Source organism: Neomonachus schauinslandi, chromosome 5 (assembly GCF_002201575.2).
Source record: "Neomonachus schauinslandi chromosome 5, ASM220157v2, whole genome shotgun sequence".
In the NCBI taxonomy this organism is placed as follows: Eukaryota; Metazoa; Chordata; class Mammalia; order Carnivora; family Phocidae; genus Neomonachus; species Neomonachus schauinslandi.
Window position 1 is genome coordinate 43,359,898 of NC_058407.1, and position 6,000 is coordinate 43,365,897.

The window sequence follows — 6,000 nt, forward strand, 5'->3', positions numbered from 1 at the left end:
AGCAATTATGAACATATTTGAAACAAATGAAAAATAGAAAGTTACGGCAAGGATATAGAAATTCTCAGCAAAGAAATTGAAGCTATAAAGAAGAACCAAAGGGAAATTATGGAACTGAAAAATATGGTAACCGAAACAACTCAGTAGATGGGCTCAATAGCAGAATGGATGGAACAAAGGAAACAATCAATGAACTTAAAGACTCAACAGTAAAAATTATCCAATGAGAAAACAGAGAGAACATAGACTGAAAAAAGAAATAAACAGAAGCATAGGCACTGGCAGGGTTGAAAGAAAAAGATCATATTGGTGTAATTGGAGTCCAGGAAGGAAATTAAAAAATGTGGGGGGGGGGGAATAAGGCTAAAAGAGTACTCGAAGAAACAATGGCTGAAAAATCCTCTAATTTGACAAAAGAGAGAAACCCACAATTTTAAGAAGCTGAGCAAATCTCAAGATAAACCCAAAGATATCAACACCAAGAAACATCATCGTCAACATCTAAAAACTAATAGCAAAGAAAAATCTTGAAAGTTCTAATGAGAAACAACATTTTAACTATCAGGCAAAAATAATTCTCATGACAGCAGGTTTCCCGTAGAAACCATGAAGGTCAGAAAGAAAAGAACTGTCAGCCCAGAATCCTATATCGAGGGAAAATATTCTTCAGGAATGAGGGGGAAATCAAGACATCTTAGAAGAAAGAAACTACAATGAATAGGAATTGATAAAAGAAAATATCCGAATCTCCAAAAAGCATATGGAACATATTTAACAGCATCTATCAGCAGGTAAATACAAATTAACTCCTCTGTGATATACTATGTTGCATCTACCAAGATAGCTAAAATTAAATAGATTTACATTAATTATTGATAAGGATATGAAGGATCTGGAACTCTCATTCATTGTTGGTGGTTGTTTAAATTGAGTATAAGACTTTGGAAAACTGTCTGTATTTACTAAAGCTAAACATATGCCTACATTATGACTCAGCAAATCCACTTCTGCTATATACCCAAAAGGCATGTATTTATATGTTCTCAAAATCATAAACAAAAGAATGTTTGCAACAGCTTTATTCATAACATTTCCAAACTCTTTCTACAGGAAAATGGATGAGATGTTCTATTCAAATAACAGAATACTATACATGTAGAAAAAAGGATGGAATTCTGATATGCAGAATAATATGGATAGATACTATATTGAGCAAAAAAAGCAGACACAAATGAAAATATATCGTATAAATGCACTTATATGAATTTTAAGAACCAGCAACACTTATCAATGATTATAAAAGTCAGAATAATTAAGAAATTCTGAGGGTATTAGAAAGGAGAATGATTGAAATTTCTAGATCTGGTATCTGATATTGGGCATTATATATGTAAATAGTCTTTAAGTTCTACACTTAAGTTTTTTGAACAGGTGCAGTTGCGTTTAACTGGCTTAAGTATGTTTTCTAACTCTGAAAGTTAAGTTGCTCATTATTTGAACTTGAAGTTTTCAAATTTCAGAGTCCATGGTAATCTCCATTATGTCATATTGCCCTCCTAAAATAAATAGTGCCATCTAGATCTAATTCTATAGCTCAGTGGCCCTAGAATGTGGAAGAGAATTTATTCTGATTAAGAACACTGAATAAAGAATACTAATATAGGGGCAACAATTCAATGTAATTCACTAGATGTTCCGCATAAAATATCACTTTAAATGGAGGACCACTTATGATTAAAAAATTGTAATTTCTCTACTCATGTTGAATAGAAAGTAAAAGAGTAGGACTTTTGTTATCCTCATAGATGTGGACTCAATAGCAATACCAATAAACTATTCAAAAAGTAGGGTTTTTTTTTTTTCAACAAATATATAAATTGTTTTGTTAACACCGAAAGACTAAATTTTTAGTGTAAACATATTGTAAAAGGTAACTATCATATATAGGGAAATAAGATATTAAAATAATATCTAATACTGATGCAACTAAATATAATATTCCCCTCAAATTAAGGTCTTCTCTCTGAGTCTTTCCCAACCCATTGCTCATATGGGTTATCTAATCTCACATTTTTAGTTATCTCCTATATGCTGAAAATTATCAGTATTGAGGCAGCCTTCTCCTCTGCTCCCCCTTTACTATTTGGACATTTAATGGATACTTCCAGAACAAAATATCCTATAATAAGCTCATTATCCTTTTCTCTAAACCTAATTTTGCATTCTCAGCATTATATTACAGTGCCACAGTTAACCCACTCACCCAGCTAAGGATATTATGTCATGTTTGATCTCTTGAATTTTATAATTGCCCACTTCCATTCCCTTTATATCTTGGATTATATGCTTAATAGCTCTCTAAACACAACAAACTGTGTTTTCTTATCTCTCTGATTATTACTATTTTTAAATCAATTTTTATTTTTATTTTTTTAAGATTTTTTATTTATTTATTTGACAGAGAGATAGAAGCACTAGTAGGCAGAGAGACAGGCGGAGGGAGAAGCAGGCTCCCCGCTGAGTAGGGAGCCTGATGCAGGACTCGATCCCAGGACCCTGGGATCATGACCTGAGCCGAAGGCAGCCGCTTAACTTACTGAGCCACCCAGGCGCCCCTTTAAATCAATTTTTAGAAGCAGCTTATCCTCATACCCTTTCTTATACTCTGTGCATGTTACACCTATTTCCATTTAGCTAATTATATTATAACTATGTATTTAATTTACCTATCTTTTCTATTAGACTATAACTGTATGGGCTACGCATCTAGACTCTTCCCATCAAGACTATCCCATACATGGAGCCCTCTCATGTGAAGAAGATGGTATTAAAAACTCTTTAGTACTATTCATCACACACCAAAATCAGTGTGCCCCTTCTGAAAACAGACCACATATCTGAATTAAGAGAGAACATGTCTACAAAATTCAAGACCTCTTTTGTTTAGAAATCAGGTTGCTAGGTTGCTTTTATTTTTATATAATGAATTGAGAGAAACCATTCTTATTCCAAATTAGATCCGAAATTTAAGACTTGAGATCACACTTATTCACAATTTGTGCTCTGAAAAATTAATAGGAGTGTCAGAACACTTCCTCACACATTTAGTAAGGATGACTGATTAAAATCACAGATATTTGGCTTTAGCAGTAGAAAATCCTGTCAGCCTCATTCTTACCTAAGTGAGCCATGCTTCCTTTTCTTGGTCGTAAGACCAGTGGGATACTTAAGATGGGAGCAATGAGTAGTAGCTGTACCATACTTGGCATTATATTTGGTAGAGAAAAAGGAAATAGGGTCTTTTGGTGTCTTACAATTATTTTTTAATTTGATGAAAGGATGCAAGTACTATCTAGCCCACTGAGTGGCAGGAGCCCCAATTTGACTGACATGAACTCATGGAGTTGTTTCCTTTTGATTTTCTAAATAAAGAATATATAAATGAGAAACCAAATATAAAATGTTTATCTTTTGAATATATAACCTTTTAATTTTCATTTTGAAAGGGAACAGTCCACACTTGACTGTGTAACCTGCACCATGTTTTCCAAAAGTTTGATTTGCAGAACCCAAAAGCAGCTGCTTAAAAGGAATTGAATGATAGAAAGACTTCTATGATCAAACACATCTGAGAAATAAATAGCTAAGCAAAGTTAAATACATTGCTTCTCTTTCTGAGTTAGAGCGTTAGGTATGCAAATATGCCTTAGAAACTGTTAGCATATGCAGATTTTCCACATGTATTTGAACATGGTACTTTTTCCCATGGATTCTCAAGATAAAAGAATTTTATAGAATTAATGTTACATGAAGCATGCCTTGCAAAATACTACCATAAACTAACCATATCTATCTTTCCATTTCTTCCTAATATTTCTGCCTTTTTATAAAAATGTTCCCTTTTCATCCTTTTGTTCTTGTTTGTTTAGCTTTCTGACCTTACTAAGCATCCACTGGGCATGGCATAGCAGGAGGTAGAAGCTATTTATTGCTGTGACAGGCTGGGTAACCTGAAAGGGTAAGGGCATAAGAAGAAATAAAAGATGTTATTCTAAAAAAAATCATTTTTTTCCTGGACTTTGTACACCCATTTCATTATAATATAAATGACTACATAGAATGTCAACCTAAAGTACATCTTGGCCCCAAAGCCCTTTTGGGTAGCCATATAAACTATTTAGGGATTTTATAAACCTCTAAACTGTCATAATCCACATAGTAGCATTTAGGTACTTGAGTTTAAGTGAAATATAAAATCTTTTAAAAAATCACAAAAGAGGTTAAAAAATGCCATGAAACTGCACTACAGTTAGTGGTAAATGGCTTCTCTCTCATCAACATCTTTCTGTCCCACCTATTGAATGATTATCATGTTTGATTAATACTTCAATGATTATGTCTTTAGTTAGCTTCCTTCCATAATAAGAAAGTTCACCAGTAAGTCATAATGGATAATCATCCTTAAATGATTTATTTAAATATTCAGCCCAATATTACATACGACTCATTTATATCATAGAAGTAATAAGTGGCATTTCCAAGATTCAGTATTTATAATAAATGAGATTGTTCTGGTATGAAACAATTTCCCATAAGTAGGTTAATCGTTTAAAGTAAAGCACAGCATTCTGTAATGACCTTTTCCTCTCTAAACTTCTATGATTGTTAAGTCAGGCTAAATCATGCTATGCTATATTTTATATGTATGTTCTGAGATCTACTGGGATCCTGAATCCTTAACTTGTTTTCCGCCCTAACCAAAGCTCATGTGGTAGCTTTTGTTTTTTGTGTGTGTTTTTTGTTTTATTCCCCAGACAATTAGTACAAGGCTTTGGCCTCAAACTCCAATGTAGAACATATAGTCATGGTGTCTTGGGTAGGATGATTTTTGAGTAGAATTATTCCTTTGGTGTTTGTAGCCCAAAACCTTGACTACAATAATGAAAATCACTTCTTGTACTCTTTATTTATGCCTATCTTATGTATCTTCTAACATTTTTTCCTGCTTACCCCCAGACCTTTAGCATATTGGTTTTTTGCTTTGCTTTGTTTTGTTACTTTAACCATTTGGCTCTTTCTTTTTTTTTTTATGGGAGGTTTTATTGGTTTATTGATGATTGCTGTCAGGCTATTGCATCATTTTCTTCTTGTCAAAATATATTACATTTTCAAAAATCTGAGTATATAAATCTTAACTTTTTTTGCAAAATCATTTCAATATTTTTCTTTTTTCTCAAAAAATTAATTTTTCCTAAATAGAATTCTTTATGAAAGATTTAGAATGAGACCTCTAGTCTACTTCGTATAGAGAAAAAAATCACCATTATTTTATAGATTAACAGAAATCTGAAAAAAATGTAATAACTTTTCCAGTGGTATTTATCTAGTTTATGGCAAAGACAAAATATGTTAACACTAGGCTGTATGTAAGCGTTCATTGAGTGGTGTTAAATTTAAGGGAAATGTATGTTCTTTGATCTCCAAGGAGATGCCAAGTCCTGGTACCATCAAAGAACTGTATCATTTGTTCTGGTTTTATTTACTCTTCGAATCTGTTTGTTTTGTTCTTCATTTGTGAATGTGGATCTATTCAAGTGCATCTGAACACATTCATATCTTAGTTTCCAAGTAGGTATCTGCTAAGGACCAATCAGATATCAACTCTTCCTTAGCTGTGAATTGAGCTGGCCTTAGGGTTGGAATCAGATTTCTCTAGTACTCTTATACTTACCGGATTGTTGTTTAGAAAACTAGGACATTTCTTGTTTTCTAGGGAATGCAAGGATGTCTCTGTTACCAAAATGATTTGGAAATGTTAGTTCTTGATAAAACTTCATTTTGGCTCTTTACTCTGTTACTTAACATAACAGTGCATAGTCTTCCAGAATTACAAAAGATGTTTTTGTTGAATAGAGTAAATTGGATAGTTTTTCTCTTAATTCTATGCTCAATTATTAGTCAGTGTTCTCAAAAGACTCTGATCTAGTAAAAAAAAAAAAA